The sequence below is a fragment of the Solanum stenotomum genome, chromosome 7 (genome assembly GCF_019186545.1).
Source record: "Solanum stenotomum isolate F172 chromosome 7, ASM1918654v1, whole genome shotgun sequence".
NCBI lineage: Eukaryota > Viridiplantae > Streptophyta > Magnoliopsida > Solanales > Solanaceae > Solanum > Solanum stenotomum.
Window position 1 is genome coordinate 20224263 of NC_064288.1, and position 26788 is coordinate 20251050.

A 26788-nucleotide genomic window follows, 5' to 3' on the forward strand; every position below is an offset into this window, starting at 1 on the left:
AGCCAACAGCCAATTTTGTGGTTGGCTTATCGGTTACTATTCGATTTTGAACAACCTAAAAGCAAGGAAGGAAAGCATGATACTGTCACGACCTAGACCGCCGCGATTGACACCCACACTAACCGTCCAGTGGGAGAACCACTACTACAACCCAAACCAAGCAACTAAACCAAAACTAAAGTATTTAAGTTACAGAAGCAAGTTAGATATCTAAAGACTGAAGTTCCCATAAACTTCCAAAAGATCTAACCACTAAACAATGAGGAAAATACACCTAGAACCTGAAAGTCAATGTAACAAAACATCTAACAAGATCCAAAAGTCTAACAAGAAGGGTTACAACCCCAACTAATGAACTAATAACTAGCTAGAAAAGTCTAAGTCCGAAATGTGGACATAGACGAAAGGAGAACTCATAGCAGCCTAGAAGAACTAGCTCACCCTTGAATTTGAATGACGATCACTGATTTTCTAAGCGAGGTCTGTCAATTGCCTCCTGAAGATGCCCTGTACTCAACAAAGAAAGAGCAAGTGTAGTATAAGTACACAACCACGGTGTACTGGTAGGATCACGCGGCTATCCCACTAAGTGCAACATATACAAGTCATACAACAATATAACAACATGCATACATCGAACATATACAATATCATCATCATTTTACGAAAAATGAACAATTTCACGATTCTTAAATATCACAGTTATATCAAGTCATTGGTCCTCACATGGAACCCAAACCCAAACTGTTAGCATACCAGAACGTGGTACCCGATCCAATGATTATGCCAAAACGTGGCAACCGATCCTATAATTATGCCGTAATGTGGCAACCGATCCAAATTAGTGTGTCGGAACGCAACACTCGATCCATTTAACAAGCCACAATCACAATCACAAAGTACATTCTCATAATCATACAATCAAGTCAAGATTCATGGCATTCATCGTTCATATATCCTCATTTACAATTAATGTGATCAATAATGCAACATTCGCATACAAACAAGTATCATAATGAAGCAAGAACAAACATACATCACACAATCATAAAATCACTACCATCACCTACCTCAGAACAAACTTGAAACCCTAACAAACTTGATTTTTCCTTTTCTGGATTCATTCCACTTGTTCTTGGTCTACAAACAATCAATATAATACGTGAATCAATAAACAATCACTAATTACCCGGATTACTAACAATTCTAACAACCCGAATTACTAACAATTCTAACAACCCTAGATCAAACCCATGCTCCCCATATCCAAATTAGGGCAGTTACCACCATAAATTCTAGATCAAAACCCTCCCCCATCGATAATTACCCATTAGATTACGTTCTATGGATAAAAATATGGATTCGGAGAGTTAAAGCCTTACCTTTAGCCTTAAAGATGGTGGAAAACTGTCAAGAATTGCCTGGGGTTCGTCTCCTTACTATCCAAGTTGAAAAGTGCAGAATAAAGATGTTTTGGGGTTTATTTCCAACTTAAGTCGCATCAGGCCCGCCACAACGGTCCTCACCGTCCCCGCCCTGGCGACATAAATCCCCGCCAAAGTGGCTTGCACGAAACAATGAGCTATTTTAATGATTCCATGCCCCATTTCACAACACACCTTCCACCAACGACATTCAAAAATTACCCGTTCACGCCAAGATCAGTTTCGGGAGTTCTACTAACCCGAATTCAATTCCGTAAAGTCGTACGAATTCCTTAACGTCTTATATATCTACTCATGTGATCAAATTCATAGTTAGATCACCTAATTGCTACCAGATTTCCCTAGACTTTCATGTCTCCGATTTTGTCCAAATCTGGACTAGGTTGGGAAATTCCAAGTTAGTACGAAAAAGTTTCTGACCCAAAATTTTCCCAGTTGGCTTTTCTATAATGACAAAACCCGGTCGTTACAATAGATACCAATTAACCCATCACTCGTCCCTGAGTGACAAAATTAGGAAAAATAAGCTAAGAAAGGAAAGGAGTAGTACCTGAATCGATGAACAATTGGGGATACTTGTCTCACATGTCCCTCTATGTTTCCCAAATAGCATTTTCAATGGGATGATGATTCCATTGAACCTTCACAGACTTAATCTCCTTGGTCCCCAACTTACGCACATCATGATCAAGAATTGCAGCTAGTTCCTCCTCATATTGGAGGACTTTGTCTAACACAATTGAGACCCATTTTTTGATGTAATCCCCGTCACCATGATATCTCTTCAACATAGATACATGAAATACCGGATGAACTCCGGATAGGTTAGGAGGCAAAGCTAATCTATAAGCCACTGGCTCTACACATTCAAGAACCTTAAAGGGACTAATGTATTGCGGACTTAGCTTGCCCTTCTTGCCAAATCTCATTACCTTTTTCATGGGTGATACCTTAAGAAGAACGTTCTCATCGGTTTGAAAAGACATATCTCTTGCCTTATGGTCTGCATACTTTTTCTATCTACTGTGGGATGCTAGAAGCTAAGCTTGAATACTCCTCACCTTATCTTGAGCATCCTTCACTAAATCAACCCCCAAAGGTTTCACATCTCCAGTCTCAAACCATCCTATGGAGATCTACATCCCCTCCCATAAAGTGCCTCAAATGGTGCAATATCAATGCTGGAGTGATAGCTATTAATATAGGAGAACTCACACAAGGGTATGAATTTATACCAATGCCCTCCAAAATCAATCACACATGCCCTCAACATGTCTTCTAACATTTGAATAGTCCTCTCTGACTGCCCGTCTATTTGTTGATGGAAGGCTGTACTAAAAGTGAGTTGTGTGCCCAATTCATCATGTAACTTCCTCCAAAACTTGGATGTGAATTGGGTACCACAATTTGAGATGATAGAAAGGGGCACCCCATGCAACCTCACTATCTCTTTCACATAAACTTTAGCCAATTGCTCAACATTATAATCTATTCTTACCAGAATAAAATGGGCTGATTTAGTCAATCTATAAACCATTACCCAAACAAAATCAAATTTCCCCAAAGTCTTGGGAAGACCAACCACAAAATCCATGGCTATCCTCTCCCACTTCCATTCCGAAATTGGCATTCTTTGAAGCAAACCTACAGGTCTTTGAAGTTCATACTTCATTTGTTGGCAATTTTGACACTTCGCCACAAAATCCGCTATATCTCTTCATGCCCACCACCAATAAATTCGCTTCAAATCTCGGTACATCTTGGTTACCCTCGGATGAATGTAATATTGCGAACAATGGGATTCTATCAATACTTTTGGAATCAAGTCATCAACTCGAGGAACACAAATCCTTCCTTTAAAACTGAGCACCACTTCCACATCAAGAGTGATCTCTTGTGTCTTACCAATCGCAGTCTTCTTCTTAAGTTCATTCAATTTTTCATCCTCAAATAGTTTGACCTTGATCTCCTCAATAAAGGTGGCCCTCACTTCAATTCTAGCTAACACCCCACCCCTTTCTGAGATGCCCAACTGCATGAACTTAGATTTCAAGGTCTAAATTTCCTTAGCCAAAGGTCGCTTGGTTACACTCAAGCAAGCTAGACTACCCATACTCATCGTTCTTCGAGTGAAAGCGTCTGCCACTAAATTAGCCTTGCCCGGATGGTATTGAATGGTAATATTATATTCTTTAAGTAACTGCATCCACATTTACTGTCTAAAATTCAGATCTTTTTGAGTGAATATCTGCTGCTAACTACGATGATCAGTAAACACCTCACACTTAACCCCATATAGATAATGTCGTCTGATATTAATAGAAAATACTACTGCTATCAACTCCAAATCATGTGTTGGGTAATTCCTCTCATGCACCTTCAATTGAAGAGATGCATAAGCTATAACATTCTTATCCTACATCAACACAGCCCCCAAACTAGAATGTGAAGCATCATAATAAATAGTAAAATCTTTACCTTCTACTGGTAATGCTAGAATAAGTGTGGTGGTCAAGAGATTCTTGAGCCTTTGGAAGCTCTCTTCACATTTTTTAGTCCATTCAAATGGTATCTCCTTTTTGGTCAAATTTGTCAAGTGAGTGGCAATAGAAGCAATGTTCTTTACAAATCTAAGATAGTAGCTAGCAAGCCCCACAAAACTCCTAACTTCCATCACAGAGCTAGGCCGAACCCAATTCTTAACCGTCTCAATCTTTTGGGGATCTACCATTACCCCTTCTTTTGAAACTACATCTCCCAAAAATGCAACAGAAGTCAACCAAAATTCACGCTTAGAAAATTTCGCATATAACCTTTGTTTCCCAAGAACACCCAGAACAATAAGAAGAAGGTCGACATGTTCTTCCTCACTTTTCGAATAGACCAAAATGTCATCAATAAAGACTATAACAAATGAATCAAGAAATGGCTTGAACACCCCATTCATCAAACTTATGAAAGTTTTCAGGCGCATTAGTTAAACCAAAAGACATAAATAGGAACTCATAGTGCCCATAGCGGGTTCTAAATGCCGTCTTGGGCATATCCTCAGGCCTAATTTTCAACTGATGATAGCAAGACCTTAGATCAACCTTGGAGAAAACTGATGCACCTTGCAATTGGTCAAAAAGATCATCTATTCGAGGCAAAGGGTACTTGTTTCGAATAGTGACCCTAATTAATTGCCTGTAATCTATACACATTCTCATACTACCATCATTTTTCTTAAGAAACAAAACTAGACCATCCCATGGGGAAGCATTAGGACTAATAAATCCCTTATCAGGAAGCTCTTGGATTTGAGCCTTAAGCTCTCTTAATTCTGACAGAGCCATGCCATATGGAGGGATAGAAATGCGACGAGTACCAGGTTCTAAATCAATGCAGAAATCTATATCTCTATCCGTAGGCATACAAGGCAAATCATTTGGAAACACTTCTCTACGGTCTGACACCACATGAATAGACTCAATAGATGGAAACTCAACCTCAACATCCCGAATATGAGCCAAATAAGCCAAACAACCCTGCTCTACCAGTTTGCTAGCCCGAATGGAGGATATGATCTTAGCTTGCTTAGGCTTGTACACCCCTTCCCACTCTAGTTTTTCCCTTCTCGGAATATCTAGAGTTACAGACTTAGTATTACAATTAAGCACAACAAAATAGGGGGAGAACTAAGTCATGCCTAAGATTATATCAAAATCAGTCATATCCAAAATCACCAAATCATCCCAAGACTGAAAACCCATAGACAAAATAGGATAAGCACGATAGACATGGGTGACTATGACAGACTCTCCAACTAGGGTAGAAATATGGATGGGGGAATAAAGTATATTACAAATCATAGGAAATTTTGAGGCAAATCACATGAATACATATGAATAAGTAGAACCCGGATCAAGTAACACATTACTCATTCGGTCACAGACAAGAATAGTACCTGTGATAAATGCGTCAAATGCCTCTCACTCATTTTTGCCCGGAAAGGCATAACACTGAGCCCTATCATCTTGACGAGTAACATCCCTTCCTGGTTGCACGTTACCCCTTCATGCGTTACCATTTCCTCTACCTCCATGGTCTCATTGATTACCTCCTGACCCACCTTGTGGAATCCGTCATGCGTGGGTGGGACAATCTCTCCTCAATGCCCAGGTTCCCCACAGTTGTAATATGTACGATCAAAAGATGACCTGCTGACAGCTAAAGGTGCGAATCCCTGGCTATCCTAAATCAAATTATGAGGTGGAGTTCCCGAGTAATTACCTGCAGAGGCGAGCATAATAGACTGAATTGGCTTGGTTGCAAGCGTTGGCCTTCCGAACCCCCTGGAATAAGAACCTTGAAAGTTAGTCGAGTTCTTATCCCTTTTTGCCAATGCCTTAGCCTGACCGTCTTGCCTCACCCCCTCCAATTTCTTAACAAAGTTTGTTACCTCATTAAAGCTCCTCCCTGCAGAGGTCATATGAACAGATAATACCTGCAACTCAGAGTTTAGCCTCCTAATAAATAAACGGATCCTCTCTTCCAAAGTAGTCACCAATTGAGTAACATGTCTAGACAAAGCGGAACTTGGCCTCATAAGCAGCCATAGTCATACCACCTTACTCCAAAGCCATGATCTCATCCTTCTTGCAATCTCTCAAAGTCCTAGGCAAATATTTCTCTAAAAACAAAGCATGAAATTGGGTCCAAGAGGGTGGGGGTGAGGTTGCAGATCTACACTCCACATAAGCTCTACATCACTGCTTAGCTTCACTTGAAGTTGAAAAGTCATGAACTCAACCCCATGCTGATGGACAATTCCCAACTTATGAAGCCTCTCATAACAATCTAAAATAAACTCATAAGCATCCTCAGTCTCAGAACCAAGAAATACAATAGGCTTTAGCTTCAAAAACTTAGTCAACATTTTATGCTCATTACCAGTCATAACAGAACCCAACAAAGGAAGGAACAAAACATCATTACCTTCAGTCACACCCACCTTGGGCACAGTGCTAGCAACAGGGGAATTAGTAGGAGCTTGAGTTGCTTGAGCAGAGGGAAGCACTCTAGAGCCAACCAACCCTTTCAAGAATGACATAATCTGTTGAGCTAATACTCTGTCCAAAGGAGGAATACATGTAGTCTCAGCCTGCACCTCTTTCTCTTGTCCAACATTTTCCTTATCCTCAATCTCTATGTTTTCCTCTATCTCATCATGATGCCTAGGAGGGGCCTCATTTCTGGGAGCATCTCCAACCGGTGCTCTGTCCCTAAGAGGTGCTGCCCTTTCTCGGCCTCTACCCCTAACTCTTTCTCTACCCCTGCCTCGACCGTGACATGCTGCAGATTCCTCAGCTGGAGGGTTGACGGGAGCTATGGACGTGACGCCGTTGAATCTAGTGTTAACCATCTGTTGACAGAAGAGTGAAGGAGGTTAGATACCAATTTGAATCGCCAGATACCAATTGGAATCAAGTTATAGCACAAGAGAGATTTCCTAAAGTCATATAGCCTTTCGAATAAAAGTATATACGTCTCTATACCATTCCGCAAGACTCTACTAGACTTGTTTTGGTACATCGAGATCAACGAACCTAGGCTCTGATACCAACTTTGTCACAACCTAGACCGTTGTGATTGGTACCCACACTAACCCTCCGGTGAGAGAACCACTACTACAACCCAAACTAAGAAACTAAACCAAAAACTAAAGTATTTAAGTTACAAAAGCAAGTTAAATAGCTAAAGACTGAAGTTCCCATAAACTTCCAAAAGATCTAACCACTAAACAATGAGGAAAATACACCTAGAACCTGAAAGTCAATGTAACAAAACATCTAACAAGATCCAAAAGTCTAACAAGAAGGGTTACAACCCCAACTAATGAACTAATAACTAGCTAGAAAAGTCTAAGTCCAAAATGTGGACATAGACAAAAGGAGAACTCATGGCAACCTGGAAGAACTGGCTCACCCTTGAATTTAAACGACGATCAATGATCTTCTAAGCGAGGTTTGTTAATAGCCTCATGAAGATGCCCTGTACTGAACAAAGAAAGAGCACAGTATCAGAACACAACCACGGTATACGGGTAAGATCACACGACTATTCCACTAAGTTTAATATATATAAGTCATACAACAATATAACAACATGCATACATTGAACATATACAATATCATCATCATTTTAAGAACAACGAACAATTTCACGATTCTCAAATATCACAGTTATATCAAGTCATTGGTCCTCTCATGGAACACAAGCCCAAACTATTAGCATATCAGAATGTGGTACCCGATCCAATAATTATGCCGGAACGTGGCAACCGATCCCATGATTATGTTGGAACGTGGCAACTGATGCAAATTAGTGTGTCAGAATGCAACACACGATCCATTCAACAAGCCACAATCACAATCACAAAGTACATTCTCATAATCATACAATCAAGTCATGATTCATGGCATTCATCATTCATATATCCTCATTTACAGTTAATGTGATCAATAATGCAACATTCACATACAAACATGTATCATAATGAAGCAACAATAAACATACATCACACAATCATAGAATCACAACCATCACCTACCTCGGAACAAACTTGAAACCCTAAGAAACATGATTCTTCCCTTTCCAAATTCATTCCGGTTGTTCTTGGTCTACAAACAATCAATATAATACGGGAATCAATAAACAATCACTAATTACCTGGATTACTAACAATTCCAACAATCCTAGATCATACCCATGATCCCCATATCCAAATTAGGGTTGTTTCCCCCATAAATTCCAGATCAGAACCCTCCCCCTTCGATAATTACCCATTAGAATATGTTCTACGGATCGAAAAATGGATTTGGGGAGTTACAACCTTACCTTTAACCATAAAAATGGTGGAAAACTGTAAATAATCGCCTGGGGTTCATCTCCCTACTCTCAAAGTTGAATAATGAAGAATTAAGACGTTTTGGAGTTTATTTTTGACTTAAGTCACGTCGAGCCCGCCACAATGGTCCTCACCCCGCTACAGCGTCCCCGTCCTCACGACAGAAATCCCCACCAAAGTGGCTAGCACAAAACAGTGAGCTATTTTAATAATTCCAAGACCCTATTTCACAACACACCTTCCACCAACGACACTCAGAAATTACCCTTTACGCAAAGATCGGTTTCGGGAGTTCTACTCACCCGAATTCAATTCTGTAAAGTCGTATGGATTTCTTAACGTCTCATCTATCTACTCATGTGATCATATTCTTAATTAGATCACCCAATTCGCACCAAATTTCCCTAGACTTTAATGATTATTATTTCTTCCAAATCTGGATTAGGTTGGGAAATTCCAAGTTACTACGAAAAAGTTTTCCCCGTTGGCTTTTTTATAACGACGAAACCCGGTCGTTACAGATACCAAACAAACTCTTACACCACATGTCCAAATAAGTGCATAAATCCAAATATTATAATTCCAACACAATAATGAAAAATTATATTGGTAGTTTAGGAGAAACCTAAGATAAAATATGAACTTGAAGGTACAAACTTTGTAATTTTCAATAGGAGATTATTTACATGCATGTAGATGCTTTAGGCAAAAAATAATGACAAGATATGCATGAACCTAATATTAAAAACAAAAAGAAACTCAAGTAAGATATTTTAAATCCCTATATTATAATTCCCACACAATAATCTAGTATAACTTGTTTGCAAACCAAACGATCCCTTAGGTTTTTGGGCTCAATTTAAAGCAAGGAATTGACAATGTGGGTAAATCAGACACCGGAGACGAATAAAAAAAACCTATGGTAAATCAAACACCGGAGACGAATAAAAAAAACCTATCTACAATTTGCATTTCTACAAGGTAGAGTTTCTTGAATTGTGAAATTTCTTCAACCTCTACAATGTAATATCAAACACACAAAGCTTTTTGTTTGCAAAACAAATTGCAACCTCGTTGCCTTCCTTGTTCAAACACACTTCAAAAATACTGTCATCGCCATTGTAAGTTTTTATAATTTGGCCTTCATCACTGACCATATTTTCATGCATTTATCCAATAAACCACTTTCTATGTATTACCCATTCAGACTAAATGCAACAGATTAAATGGCTTCCCTGGATTCAAAATGGAAGCGAACCTACTCAGTAAAAAATAAAAACATTCGACAAGAACGATACAATTAACTTATTCTCACTCCCCTCCCCTCACATCCCAACCCAAATAAAAGGAATAGGTATATAGGTTATCAATTGTTCAATTGAATACGAGTAAGCAAACCACATAATTCTTGAACCTACATTTGACAGTTAAAAATTATAATTTTATTAGGAATCCTTATTTTTATCTCCTGTGTCCAAGTAGACATAATGAGTTCACATCTTTTACCTGTGTCCGTTCAAACTGTGTAGAAGACACCCTTGTTCAACATCCCATAGCTTCCTAGTAGAGTCAAATGAAGCACTACACATATAGACAATAACACGAAACCAATAAGCTAAAAGAAATAAAAGGTTAGGTGTAATACATTAAATAAGCACACACCAAAAATCCATTTACTGGACAGCTAAAGTGAAATTATATCTCTATGGATTATTTTACTCACAGGGGGATTACAAGTGAGATTGAAATCAGTCCATACTACTATGATACATGTAAACACAACAAAGACAATTAGCATAAACCTTTGTGTCTAAAATTACACTAAGTTTGTGAATGAAAAGTGTACTAACTCTTAGGATTACTTATTGAAGGTTGAGAGTATTGCTTATGCTGCTGAGTCCTTAAAGAATGATAGTATCTCAAAGAAAAACAAAAGTATTGAACCATTAGATGGGATGAATGACTTATAGGAACCATTGAACAAATTGGTAACCAAAGGTGACACCTTAGACAATTCCAAAGATCCAGTTCCAAAGTTCATCAGTAGTTCTCCAAAGAATACATGTAACTTTAATGGTTCCTACTCCAAAGGTTTAGGTAGGCCGGCAATTATAGCTCAACAAATTTATTCAAATATGCCCTCTCCTACGGGTGGTCACTCAAGAACTACGCAATAGATTCCTACTCAGGATGGCTACTATTTTCACCAAGCGACATGTCGTCTCTTGACCGTTGTTGTTACAATTGTGGAGAACTAGGACACAATAGGAGAGATAGTCCCCACCCACACATGATTGGACCCGTACAACAACAAAAAAGTAATGTACTGGCGGACGAAGGTAATAATGGCAGATGATGTCCACAAGGTGGGCGAGAAGAAAATCAGAGAGGTCGTGGATGCTGGGGAAATCGTGATGCCTGTAAGGAAGCATTGCAAACAGGCATTGAGGTTGCCTACTAAGATAACATGGATCAGTTTTATGCCTTTCGGGCAAGACCGAGGTTAAGGCGTCTGATGTAGGGATCACATGTACCATTCTTGTCTTTGACGGAATGGCTACTGTTTTGTTTGATCCGGGTTCTACTTACTCTTATGTATCAGTACAATTTGCCTTTAGATTTGATGCAATTTGTAATGTGTTTGATGCCCGTATCCATGTTTCTACCCAAGTTGGGGAGTCTGTCTTAGTCACCCATGTCGATAGTGCTTGTTCGATCATGTTTATATGTTTTTGGACTTGTTTGAATTGGTTATTTTGGATATGACTGACTTTGATGTAATATTAGGCATGACTTAGTTGTCCCTCTATTATATTGTGCTTAATTGTAATGCTAAGATTGTGACTCTAGAGATCACAAGTAGGGAAAAGTTAGAGTGGGAACAGGTGTATATGATCTCTTTGACCAGTTGCAGGGTGCATAAGTATTCTCAAAAAATTGATCTAAGCCCTGGGTACAATCAGTTAAAGATTATGCCTGAGTATGTACCCAAGATGGTGTTGAGGACTCAATATAGGCACTATGAGTTCTTTGTGATGTCATTTAGGTTGACTAATGCACCTGCAACCTTCATGAGTTTGTTGAATGGTGTGTTCAAACCATTCCTGGATTCCTTTGTAATGTCTTTATTGATGACATTTTGGTCTAATCAAAGAATGAGGAAGAGCATGTAGACCGTCTTCATAAATTTTTGGGTGTTCTTAGGAAACATAAATTGTATGCAAAATTTTCTAAGTGTGAATTTTGGTTGTCCTATGTTGCCTTTTTGGGGCATGTAGATTCAAAAGAAGGGGTAATGGTAGATACCCAAAAGATTTAAGAAATTCAAAACTGGGTTTGTCCTAGTTCTGTCACTGAGGTTAGGAGTTTTGTGGGGCTTTCCAGCTACTATCGACGATTTGTGAAGAATTTAGCTACTATTGGGGGTTTGTGAAGAATTTTTCCTCTACTGCCATGCAGTTGAAAATGATGACTCAAAAGGAGGTGCCTTCTGAGTGGACTGACAAATGTTAAGGGAGCTTCCAAAAGCTTAAGACTTTTTTGACCACAACACCTATTCTGACATTGCTAGTGGAAGGTAGGGATTTCATTATTTATTGTGATGCTTCACATTCGAGCTTAGGTGTTGTGTTGATGCATTATAAGAATGTTATAGCTTATGTCTCACGACAATTGAAGATTTATCAGAGGAACTACCCAGCGCATGATTTGGAGTTGGCAGGAGCAGTGTTTGCTCTCAAGATTTGGTGACATTATCTCTATGGAGTCAAGTGTGAAGTGTTCATTGATCATCGCAGTCTACAACATGTGTTCACTCAGAAGACTTGAACCTGAGATAGCGAAGATGGATGGAGTTACTTAAAGATTATGATGTCACCATTCAATACTATCTAGGTAAGACTAATGTGGTTGCAAATGCATTAAGCCGGAATATAGTAAGTATGGGTAGTTTAGGTTTGCTTGGCTGTGTCCAGGCGATCATTGACTTGTCGAGTTCAAGGGTGAGCTAGTTCCTTTAGGCTACCATGGATTCATCTAGGATCTTAGTCCATTTCCTTAGGACTTAGACCTTTCAGACTCTTTACTTTATGTTTAGTTGTTTTGGGGATTGCATCACCTTGTCTTAGACTGTTAAGTTAGAAGTTTTGGTACAACGACTTTCAAGTTCTAGGGGTTGTTGACACCCAAATTTGGCCCTCCTTTCTTCTAATTCATTATTGTCAAGCTTTTAAATTAATAACGTGTCAAATTATCCTTTTTTCACAACTATTTTTACTGCTTCAACTATTTATCATTACTATTGTTATCGTTATGTTACAATTCAATAATTACTACTAAATTTGAACGTTTTACTCTTAAAATTATATTATCACCTTTTAAACCTTCTTTTCTTAAAAAATAATTGTCATCGCTTTATTTCATGTTTCGTAGTTATTAAATTAATTATAAGTCCTTATTTTGTAAATTAGTAATATTGATATTTTTATTATGTAAATTATTAGTTGTCATCTTTTTACATATTTTGTACTAGTAAAATTACCCACGTTTTGCACAGGAATTTAATATCACAAAATTTATAAAATAATACTTAAAACCTATCGGTCATTAAAACTAAAACACCATATCATCTTACATACTAGATTACGTAGTAACAAACATTAATAATGTAGAGGAAAATGAAAATTATTACATCTTCTCATTTATCCTTAATAACATAAGCATAAATTAATGACTGTAAGAATACATACTAGGATCCTTAACATAAGCATTGGTGTCAGTGAGCCACTCAAGCGGAGCAAAGTACACAAATATTTAATTGTGAAGAAGAAGAAGAAGAGGTTCAAAATTTTCGTTGTTTTAAAATGAGAAGAAATCCCTCTATTTATAGACAACAAAGGGTAGTGTGAACAAATATTTATTGTGCCTTATTGGAAAGGTTACAACTATTTGGAAAAGTTGCAACCCTTCGGATAGGTCACCATCTTTCATAAAAGTCACAACTTTTGATAGAAGTCGCAACTCTTCATTAAAGTCACAACTTTTCATAAAAGTCATAACTTTTCATATAAGACGCAATTCTTCATTAAAGTCGCAACTTTTAATTAAAGTCACAACATTTCATGCAAGGGGAAGGCTAGTTTTGGAAATAAATAAATTAAAAGAGAATTCTGGTTTGTGGTGGCGCCACGTAGGCGGGACTAAGGTTCTCTTTTATATTATATATACTAGGTAATTTGCTCGTGCTTCGCGTGGTCATAAATAATAATTGCATTGAACTTGCAAATAATTCTTTACTAATATCCATACATTAAAAATAATTGAAAAATTAGGTTCTTAACAAAATATTAGCAATATTCCAATATGAATTTTATTATTTGTCAACATCACATAACTCAAGAACCTCTAATGAATGAATTATTCAGGAAATAATAAATCATTGGTTCTTTAATCAATACTAAAAGGAAAATAAATAAGAAAATAAGAATATATATATATATATATATATATATATATATATATATAAGAAAATAAGAATATATATTTAAGTTGCATAAATTATACAATTGTGTATGTCTTTGGAAAAATATTCAAAAATTTGTTAACAGATTCAAAAAAGAAATTACGCTTGAACATAAAAACAATTATAACTTTTGAAGTTGCATAATGAATTTCTTCAATTGCTAAGTGAGAAACTCCATATCTATGTAAAAATAGATAATACGTAAGCTTATATATAGTACTTTTAAGTTATAGAATTTTGTATAGAATATAAAAACATGAATTCTTGGAAATGAGTACAATCATTATTTTCTGCACAATGAATATACCTACTATATGTGTATATGTTCAATATAACCGGAGACAATAACTTTGCAGAAACGTAAATAACAGAGTTTAAAACATGTACTAAAAATAACAATTAATATCATAAGCATAAATTAATGATTGTAAAGAAAACATACCAGGATATGTAAAAATAGAATGAAATAGAAAGGAAAAAAAATGAGTCCACTAAATGCACAATGTCTCCTTAAAAAAATTATTCCCCCCGAATACCCGAGGTTCAAAGAATTAGATCCTCTCAGGATGGACGATTCACTCACCAACATATTGATACAAAAACAATGGTGTCAGTAAGCCACTCAACAGGAGCAAAGTACATGAATATTTAATTGTGCAGAAGAAGAAGAAGAAGTTCAGAATTTTTGTTGTTTTAAACTAAGAGGAAATCTCTCTATTTATAGACAACCAAGGGTAGTGTGAACAAGTTTTTATTGTGCCTTATCAGAAAGGTCACAACTCTTTGGAAAAGTCACAACTCTTCGAAAATGTCACAACCTTTCATAAACATCACAACATTTCATAAAAGTCGCAACTCTTCATAAAAGTCACAGTTTTTCATAAAAATCACAACTTTTCGTAATAATCACAACTTTTCATGATAAGGGAAGACTAGTTTTGGAAATAAATAAATTAAAAGGGAATCCTGGTTTGTGGTGGCGTCACGTAGGCGGGCTCAGGGTTCTCTTTAATATATATATCATACATTTTTAGTTGAGTAAGTCTTCCGCTGAGAGTCTAGCCAAGCCAAGGGTTCACTTGGGGCCAACAATGGTTCTCGAGTTCCTGTCCCGCCCAGGGTGTAGGCTCGGGGAGTGATAGTATATGAGCTGCAGAAAATAATAAAAGAGAAAAAGCACAAGCTTCAGAAAGATAAACCTAGGCAGAAGGATAAGGTGAATGCTGACCACAAATGAGAACCCGCAACAGAAAGGGAGAAGGAGAAACAACAGAAGGAAAAAGAGCATGAACATGAAAGAGAAAAGAGTGATGTAATGGTTTTGGAAGGACATACATCTGAGGTTCGCCCTGATTTCTCAATAAGTGATTGAATATATATCTTGTTGACAACCAATTTTGACCGACCTCTAACCCATCATTAGTTGCTATTTGATTAAATATGTATTTTAAAACCTATTTCTTTTATTATATGTTCAAAATTATATTTTTATTATTAATTACTTTAGTATCCAAAATTTACAAGGAAAAGGCCAAGAAGTCCAACCTAAATCCACCATTCCAGCCCACATTTTATACTAAAATATGTCCAAAAATAACCCAAACAAAGCCCCAAACCCGTGTCTTATTCATCAGCAAAATGCCAAAACGAATTAGGTCATTTTTCCTTCATCAATTCGTCGCTCCTTCCCCTTCAAATGGAAAAAGCTCCAGGTCTCTTTAACCTTGGATAGAGGCTCCTCTCCATTTTCGTACAAGCTTCAATAACTCCATCAACTCTCCTCAGATCTCTCTCTTTGTGACAGATTCAGTCAAGAAGAGTCCAAAATATTTCTGATTTTTTCAATTAATTAAAGAGCAGAGGTTGGATTTAAAGTTCAAACGACTATTTACTCCTTTGAATCTCACCTGAATTGCAATAAGAGGAACCCTAGTTCGTCACTACAAATAACAACTCTTACATCCATTTTAAACCAAGCTTTTCTTCCCCCGATATCAACTTGAAACACTTCTTTCTGCTCTCAAAAATAATATTTTGTAGTCTTTGGATCTTGGCTAAAAACTTTGGTTTCGAGCTTACTCGAGTTTGTCGTTATTCGAACGTTGGCCTTCGACCAAAGCACCTTTGTTCACTACCCGACAAGAGGTAACATTCACCTCTTTCTTCCTCTGTTTTGTTACTACGGTTAAAGTGCTATGTATACCTTAAGAGATTTATATGTCAAGATGAAATTTTGCTTATTTTGGATACACTAAAAGTAGTGTTAAAAATGTGAATGCGTTTCTCTCTCATATATTTAGAAAAATTATGTAGGTGCTCATTGTCTTGTATATTTTTAATAAAAAAATGAGATTAAATATTAATATAAAAAGCATCTCAATATATAAAATATTTTACGATAGGAGGGTTAGAAAAGGAACCGTAGCTAAGAAATGTGATTCAAATAATCTATCTAGTGTAAGAGCTGATTAATTAATACTCCAAGTCCATTTTGGGAATTTAGGGGCCAATTTACATGAATTAGGTGATTTTCAGACCATGAAAGTTTTGGTGATATAGCTTTCAGATGGTTTCTTTGCCAACCTTTAAGGAACCCTCCCTAAGGAGTTAGGGGAGCAATACATACACTCTTACAATTTTTTAAGTGCATTTTTGGCATTTAAGCCTCAATTACAAGAATCACATGATTTTCTTAGTTTTTCATGTGTGTTAACCTATAAATATTTTGAAGATATGGCTTTCGAACATCGCGAAATCATTATGAAACCTTCCCTAGGGAGTTGGGAGTAGTGCATACAGTCTCACAAGTTTCAGTCCATTTATTGCATTTAAGAGCCAATTTATAGGAATTAGGCAAAAAGTTTTCAGTTTTTCGTGTGTTAGCCAATTTAAATCCATTTTGAACGTTTAGGAGACCAATTATAGAAATTAGGTGATTTTCATAGATTTTTGTGTGTTAGACCATGAATATTTTGGTGATATGACTTTCAGACAAGTACTTTTCAAAACCTTTATGGAACTCTCCATAGCGAGTTGGGGGAGCAGTACGTACATTCTCTCATTTTAAAATCAATTTTGGACATTTAGGAGGCTAGTTATAGGAATCAGACGATTTTTTAGCTTTTACTGTGTGTTAGCCCATAAATATTTTGGAGACATGGCTTCCAAACAATTTGTTTGCGACACCTTTACAGAACCTTCGGTAAGGAGTTGGGGGAGCAGTACGTACAATCTCACAATTTTTAGAGTCCAATTTGGACATTTAGGGGCTAATTAAAATGAATTAGGCGATTTTCTCAGTTTTTCATGTGTGTTAACCCTTGGATATTTTGGTGATATTGATTTCGTACAATTTCTTTGTGAAACCTTTACGCAACTCTTTGCATGGTTTTGGGGGAGCAATACGTATTGTCTCACAAATTTTAGAGTCTATTTTGGAAATTTATGGACTAATTTACTGGAAGTTAGCGGTTTTCTTAGTTTTTGATGTGTGTTAGCCCAAAAATATTTTTCTTAAATAAAAGGCTTGATACCAACTGTTTAAACAAGTCAAAATATTCTATTTAAATATTCAAATTAGACATGTCAATTGAAACATGACTTAGATTGAATGGCATAATGGAATATTTTGACAAGTTTAACAAGTTAATTATGTATTAAGCCAAAAAGAGCCTCTATATAATTGATAAATCAATGAAAGAAAGCATGTTACCAAACAAAGTCTTAACCACATGTCCAGATAAGCGTCCCAATACCAATATTTTTAAAACTACACAACAATGAAACATTTATATTGGTAATTTATGAGAAATCTAAGTAAGAATATCAACTTTTACAAAATCCTCTGTAGGAAGTTGGGGATGTAATAAGTACAGTAGCATAGTTTTTAGAGTCCATTTTGGGAATTTGGGGCCAATTAAAAGGAATTAGCAAATTTTATCAATTCTTTGTGTGTGTTAGGCAATAAATATTTTGGTGATATGACTTCCAGATGATTTCTTTACGAAAACTTTACAGAATCCTTTGTAGGGTGTTAGGGGAGCAGCACGTAATGTCTATCAAGTTTTAGAGTTCGTTTTGTCGTTTTAGAGATTAATTTATAGGAATTAGGTGATTTTCTCAATTTTCCGTGTGTGATAGCCATGAATATTTTGGTTATATGGCTTTCGAACAATGTCTTTGCGAAAACTTTATGGAACTCTTCGTAGGAAGTTGTGGGAGTAGTACTTATAGTCTCAAAATTCTTAGATTCCATTTTGGGCATTTAGGGGCAAGTTTACACGATTTAGGTAATTTTTTCAGTTTTTCGTATGTGTTATCTGGTGAATATTTTTGGGAGATTTTTAGGAAGTTGTGATATGGCTTCTGGATGGTTTCTTAGTAAAAACTTTATGTAACACTCCACAGGGATTTGGGCGAACATATGTATAGCCTCATAATTTTTAGAGTTCATCTTGCACATTTAGGGGCCAATTTACATGAATTAGGAGATTTTCTTAATTTTTTCATGTGTGCCCATGACTATTTTGGTTATATGGCTTCCAGATGATTTATTTGTGAAACCTTTACGGAACCCTCCATAGGGAGTTGATGGAGTAGTACGTACAGTCTCACAATTTTTAGAGTCCATTTTTGGCATTTAGGGGCAATAACCAAAATCAAATGATTTTCTCAGTTTTTCGTATGTATTAGCCATGAATATTTTTGTTGGCTTCCAGATGATTTCTTTGTGAAACCTTTACTAAATACTACATAGGGAGTTTGGTGAGAAGGACACACATAATCACAATTTTGAGAGTCCATTTTGGATTTAGGGGCCAATTTATAGGATCTAGGTGATTTTCTCAATTTTCTTGTTTGTTAGCCATAAATATTTTGATGATATGGCTTCCGGAGGATTTCTTTTTGAAACCTTTACAGAGCCCTTAGTAAGGAGTTGGGGGAGCTGTACGTACAATCTCACAATTTTAGAGTGCATTTTGGTGATTTAGGGGCCAATTTATAAGAATTAGATAATTTTCTCATTTTTTTTTCTTAATGTGTGTTGGTAAGCCCATGAATATTTTGTCATTAAATAACAGGCTTGATACCAACTTTTAAAAAAAGTCAAAATATTCTATTTAGATATTCAAATTAGGCATGTTCAATTGAAACATGACTTAGATCGAATGTCTAAATGTAATATTTTGACAAGTTTAACAAGTTAATTACGTATTAAGCCAAAAAAGAACCTTTATAAATTGAATAAATCAATTAGGGTTATTTATCGGACATATCAGGGAGATAATTTCACTTAACGATATGGCATTTCGGATATCGATTTTAAATTTATTAATTTGCTAGTCCATCTATAAGATATTGGTTAGTTTGGTGATGGATTATCAATTACCAGACAGTAATCAAGCGGTGTATTGGTTAATCTCTAATTTCTATGATATCTATTTTTTCCGATGAACGGTGTTACAAAAGGGATGACTTTTAACTAGTAACAAGATAAAACGGATAAATTGATCCAAAATTTCAACTGGTTGTCACATTTTCATTGTCCATTTGAAGCATCTTTGTAAATGACTCTATAAATTGGTCCATACATTTCATGTACATATCCTCAGTGCTTTATGAGTTTTCTAACTTGTGCTCTATTCTTTAAAGTAAAGTAGATAGCAATAGAAAAGTAAATAGGTTTTCATGGCATTATGCCTTTAACCTTTAAGATTTAGGACTAAGAAAAGAAAAATATATAATTACTGTTATATACTATGGTAAAATATTTAATGAGGCTACTATACCTAGAATAAAAATGTAAGTATGGTAATTCTTAACGGGTTAATGGTTTATCCAATAAGGAAATTGAATAATCCTTCCCCACATCGATAAGCCATTAATTATAAAATTTTAATCCATTTTCCAACCATTTATTTGATAACCTAATACCAATAAGCCATAGATCTATTTTGTGGTTGGCTTATCAGTTACTATTCGGTTTTGAAGACCCCTAAAAGCAAGGAAGGAAAGCATGATACCAAACAAATTCTTATACCACATGTCCAAATAAGTGCATAAATCCAAATGTTATAAATCCAACACAATAATGAAAAATTGATATTGGTAATTTAAGAGAAACCTAAGGTAGAATATCAACTTGAAGGTACAAACTTTGTACTTTTAAAAAGGAGATTATTTACATGCATGTAGATGCTTTAGGCAGAAAATGATGACAAGATATGCAGGCACCTAATATTAAAAGCAAAAAGAAACTCAAGTAAGATATTTTAAATTCCTATATTATAATTCCCACACAATAATCCAGTATAATTTGTTTGCAAACCAAACGATCCCTTAGGTTTTTGGGCTCAATTTCAAGCAAGGAATTGACAATGTGGGTAAATCGAACATCGGTGATAAATAAAAAAAACTTATCTACAATCTGCATTTCTACAAGGTAGAGTTTCTCGAATTGTCTATGTTCCCAATACCTTTTAAAGTTATTCTTCAACCTCTACAATCGATTATAAAACACACAAAGCTTTTTGTTTGCAAAACATGTTGCAACCTTGTAGCCTTCCTTGTTCCAACACACTTCAAAAATACTGTCATCACCATTGTAAGTTTTTAAAATTTTGGCCTTCTTCACTGACCATATATTCATGCATTTATCCAATAAACCACTTTCCATGTATTCACCGTTTGGACTAAATGCACCAGAGTAAACAACTTTCCTGGATTCAAAATGGAAGAAAACCTACATAGTAAAAATAAAAACATTCGACAAGAACAATACAATTAACTTATTCTCACTCCCCTCCCCTCACATCCCCACCAAATAAAAGAAATAGGTATATAGGTTATCGATAGTTCAATTGAATACGAGTAAACAAATCACATAATACTTCATCTTGTATTTGACAGTTAAAAAAGAATAATTTTATTAAGAGTCCCTATTTTTATCTCTTGTGTCCGTTCAAGTTGTGAAGAAGACGCCCTTGTTCAACATCCCATAACTTCACAGTGGAGTCAAATGAATCACTACACATATAGACAATAAAACAAAACTAATAAGCTTAAAGAAATAAAAGGTTTGGTGTAATACAATAAATCAACACACACCAAAAATCCATTTACTGGACGGCTAAACTGAAATTATATCTCTTTGTATTATTTTACTCGCAGGGGGATTATGGGTGAGATTGAAGCATTCCATATACATTATAAAGTGAACAACGGAAGCATTGAGGACTACTAGTGATACATGTAAACACAACAAAGATAATTAGCATAAACCTTTGCGTCTAAAATTACACTAAGTTCGTGAATGAAAAGTGTACTAACTCTTATGATCTCTTGTTGAAGGTTGAGAGTATTGCTTATGCTGTTGAGTCCTCAAAGAATGATAGTATCTCAAAGAAAAACAAAAGTATTGAACTATTGGATGGGATGAATGACTTATAGGAACCATTGAACAAATTGGTAACAAAATGTGAAACTTTAGACAATTCCAAAGATCCAGTTCCAAAGTTCATCAGTAGTACTCCACTAATCAATCTTCATAATTATGAAAATGAGGTGAAAATGATGATGAAGAAGAAGACAATGCATATGTGCCTTTGCCAAAATTTAAGGAACACAAAGTTAGCAAACAAAATGTTCTTCAAATATTAGATGTTGTTCAAGCTATAGAAGCACCATCAAGTAGTAATAACAAGAATATTGATAAAGGAAAAGGGGAAAAGGGAGGATGTGGAAGAAACAAAAAAGAAACAAATAGTCCTCCTCATCCACGTCCTGTTGGCCGCGGTGGTGATAGTGATGGTGGAACAAATATTTATTTGGAACAAGTTCAAATTACTACTGATACAGCAGGAGGTACAAGTAGTGCTAGTACAAGAGTAGTGAATGAAAGAGTTCATCCACTATGCTTGTACTACCACTACTTGTACCTCCTGTTGTCTCAATAGTAACTTGAACTTGTGCCACATTAATATTTTTTCCACCACCACCACTATCACCATCACCACCACGGCCAACAAGAGGAGGAGGAGGAGGATTATTTGTTTCTTTTTTCTTTCTTCCACGTCATCCCTTTTTCTCTTTTCCTTTATCATCATTATTATTAATACTCCTTGATGGCGCTTCTATAGCTTGAACAACATCTAATTTTTTGTAGAACATTTTGTTTGCTAACTTTGTGTTACTTAACTTCTGGCGAAGTCACATTCTCATCGTCTACTTCTTCATTATCATCGTCGTCCTCATTTTCATAATCATCAATATTTATTAGTGGAGAATTACTGATGAACTTTGGAACTAGAACTTTGGAATTGTCTAAGGTGTCAACTTTTGTTACCAATTTGTTTAATGGTTTCCATAAGTCATTCATTCAATCCAATGGTTCAATACTTTTGTTTTTCTTTGAGCTACTATCATTCTTTGAGGACTGAACAACATACACAATACTCTCAACCTTCAACAAGTGATCACAAGAGTTAGTACACATTTCATTCACTTAGTGTAATTTTACAAAAAGAAGAAACACACTTAGTAGATCTCCACTAAACAAAGAAAAAGAAGAAACACACTACTTTGCATCAACATACACTTATTTAAACCTTCTTGAACTCCAAAGAGTCGACTGACTCTTAGTTTTTTCTGCCGCGGATGCGGAATGTCATCCTAACAATAAGGTCTTCGTTGTCTTGGGAAAGAGTCCTCCCCTTTTCTTGCAGGGTTTAAATTTGATTAAAGAGTTGTTGAATGCGTTATTCCACCTACACCAGAAAAATAGCAGGCACATGCTCTAAAAAAGCATGAAGTGTTTGCTGATGTTCCCGCCTTTCATTTTCAGCATCTTAAATTCTTTGATTAACTTGAGAAAGTCTTTGGAACTCAAATATTGGGTATTTAAATTTGTTGGGGCTTTAAGTGTGCCTTTGACAACGGTGTACCAGAAAAAACATCAGAGGTAAGTCATCCCCTACGCACCCAAGACTGCTAACTAGTGAGCAATAAAGTAAGTGAAGATCATTGACACTAGAGTTTTTATCCTAAAAACGACAAAAAGCTTTTGGTAATTTCTTCCTATCTACCTAAACCTTGATAGACAAAGTAAAGGTTTTGGCCCAGTGGAAAGCAACTCAGTAAGGTGAGGAAGAAATGTATTGCGAAAGATGAGATGGATGAGCAAACAACTGGTCAGTTATATAAAGGGGAGGAAGTTGTGGGGCCGTTGAAGGGGGTGTCATGGAACCATGGACAGGATGATCAAGAACAAAGGGGGTGTCTGGCAAAATATAGAAACTTTATTGCTTAGCTATGAACAATGTCCAACCATAGTCTACGACACTGATGTCTAATATACATGTAACCGAGAACCTATAACTACCACCCCATGTGAAAGAAAATTATGATAGAAAGAACAGAGAAGGGCCTAAAATGTCCCTCAAGTATTTGAATTGGTACATAATTACCCTTCATCCATCTATCGGCCCTAAAATACCCCTGGCGTCCACCTTTCGGCTAAAAAATATACTTATATCTAATGGATCATACTGATTAGGTGGATGGACGGTAATATTGTACCAAATCTCATAGTTTGAGGGCATTTTAGGCCCTTTCCGTTAAAACAACTTGAAATTACTTAAGATATATGCTCACATGATTGACTTGATTTTGAATTTCATTGTAAATTTAAAATTATAAAAAGGTTAGACATCTACTCTCTACACTCCTCCCTCCCCGACCATTCACTTCCTATCTCTTCCATATATTTTTTTTCTATTTGTATCTTGTCCACCATTTTTAAAAAAAAATTATGACAAACAAGAGAGAAAAAAATGAGGAAAATAAGATGCATTCATATTGAAATAATTAGTTCAATAAAAGATGACTTAATGAAGCAAATATGTACAAATATTATATTTTTCTGTTGTGTGCACCCAAAATTTAAAATAAAAGAAGAAAAATAATTATTTCTCTTATCCCACCCTCATCCATCATGACATTAATACTAATTAAAAGAATATAAATATGTGAGTTCATTTCAAGTTTGAGTCCCAGATATCCTAATTAAGAATAAGAGATTAAAAAAGGAATAAAAGAGAAAGTGAACAAGACAGTTGGATAATTGAGAGAAAAAAATTATATTAATGAAAATAATAATTTTTTTAGATGGATAATCAGTCGGGGTAAGTATGGATTTTTGTTGGATCCCCATTTATGAATTGGGCTACATTATAATAAATTGGGGTTGATTTAAAATAGGCCAATAGGAAGATATTATGAAATTAATTATATTTTCAATATTATTTTCAAGTGTATAGGGTCAAAATATGAATCATAAGTGGTTTTTATAGTAAAATTAATTTTTTAAAAATATTATTTTTATTATTTATTTGAGAAGGGTTTAAATTTGGACCAATCACATTAAGAAATATATTAATAAATATTTAATAATTTAACTTTAAGGGAGTTATTAAAAATAAGGGCAAATATGAGTCAAAGAATTAACATCGGGGGTATTTTTTAGCCGGAAGGTGGACGTCAGAGGTATTTTAGGGCCGATAGGTGGATGTAGGGTAGTTTTGTACCAATTCAAATACTTGAGGGGCTTTTTAGACCCTTCTCCGTAGAAATAATACTATAAATATGATTGGTACCAATAGATAAAATACCTTGCCAACAACAACTGTTGATTTATATTGCTTGTACCAGCACCAGTTGGACTCCATTTGATGGTAGATATCTCCTATAAAATAATAGTCAGCAGCTGACATCTCATTTGATTGAATGAATCAACAAAGAAAAAGAAAGAACAAAAATAGATACTTTGCGATGTTCTCTGAAATCATGCAAGCAGGCATCTTGTTTCATGCTCCATATCTGGACTGAAACAATGAATTATTGACCAATTTATTTTAAACAGCACAATAGATATTCAAAGTCTTAGTGCAGCAAAAGTTAAGCTAAGATGCATTAACACAACTAATACATAAATTTAGAACGTAAATAGATATTCAAGGGTACATAAAAGACAATAGAAAGTAATTTTCTCAAACATGTCGAGGCAAGAGTCTCCTTTAGCTGCTGCTTTAGAAGGTTAGGATAGAAATTACATTAACTGTGGTATCTTCAGAGCATGAAGCCGACAGGAACCTGAGGGGTCCCACTCAATAGCATTGATTTGATTCTACAATGATAAAGTCAACAACCCTTCAATGTACCAATCAAGCACAAATTAAGTGTTCAACTAGTAATTTAATTTGAACTTTGCGCAAAGAGTGAATTATTTAGTACATCATCTGGTTAATCTGTAATACATCAAAGAGATAAAGAGAAAATGTATATTATACCAGCAGTCAGGCACACCTGATGTCTTGAAAATGTTTTGACTGGTCTACGCTCACCAACTTTACAAACGTAGATTATGCCATCAGTGTAGCTGGTGGAAAAGGCATTATTGTTTCGCCAATCAATATCAAGCAATGGACCTGAATGTGGTTGTATAACAATGGTGAGAATATACACAAACCTATGAAATTAAGAGAAAACAAGGGAAACAAAACACCTGAAGGAATTGTTGCATCAATTCGCCATACCTCACCTCAGAAAAGTAAAGATCAACGAAAGTCAGCAAAAATAAGGCAGTGGAAAACTTACATTTCAATCAAGTGTCGTAACATTCTTGGTTTTTTTAGTTTTTCAGTTCTTGGATAGTAGAGTTACATGGACCATCTCCAATAGACCAAATTCTAGTAGTAGAATCTTCAGACCTAAATTGATATCACACAGGATTACCTATAAGAGAGATGATTCCTTAGACGAGTCTAAAACTACTCACAACCTCATAAAATCCCAGTGCTAAAGATTGTCATTTCCAAAGTAATAAAATCACAAGATAATTAGGAACAACATTAGGAATATGAACATGAGTATACATAGACGAGAGCAATAAAATCAAAAAATGGAAGTAATGCTTACCCAGGTGCAAGAAAAGACCCTTCTAGACTCCAACAACAACAACAACATATCCAATGAGGTCTGAAGAGGGTGGTGTATACGCAAGCCTAAAGTAAAGCATAGCAAAACATCTAATAGAAACAAAACATCAAAATCTCCATGAAGATAGTTCAAAAGAAGATTAAAATTGAATTACCGAATTCAAGTAGGAGGAAATCAGAGAGTGAAGAAGCCATTGATGTGAATTGGTGACATCTTAATGAAACACACAAAGGGTCAAAGTATTTCTCCTACCTATGATATATATATATATGTATATGAGAGAGAGAGAGAGAGAGAGAGAGGAAAATTATGGTAAGTGGGAATTTTGGGAAACAGATTATTATATATAAGACTAGAATTAGAAATGTTTTAATTATAAAAAATATTTTGGATAAAGTGTTGAATGACAATTGTATCCTCAAGCCATTTCAAAGATTTGAAAGATTAAAGACAGATTCACAATTTAAACCAATTTGATAGTATATCACAATATATTTAATATTCTTAATTTCACTTTATTGGTTTTTTAGGTCTCAAAGTGACAAGATCTAGTTTTTCAATCAAGTGTCGTAACATTCTTGTTTTCTCAGGTTTTCGACTTTGTATAGTAGAGTTACATTGACCATCTCCAATAGACCAAATTCTGGTAGTAGAATCTTCAAACCTAAATTGATATCACACATGATCAGGTATAAGAGAGATGATTCCTTAGACGAGTCTAAAACTACTCACAACCTTCATAAAATCCCAGTGCTAATGATTGTCATTTCCAAAGTACAAAAATAACAAGATAATTAGAAACAGAAGTAGGAATATGAACATGAATATACATAGACGAGAGCAATAAAATGAATAAATGGAAGTAATGCTTACCGAGATGCAAGAAAAGACCCTTTTGGACTAAAAGCACAACCAAAAACCTAGAACAAGAAAATATTG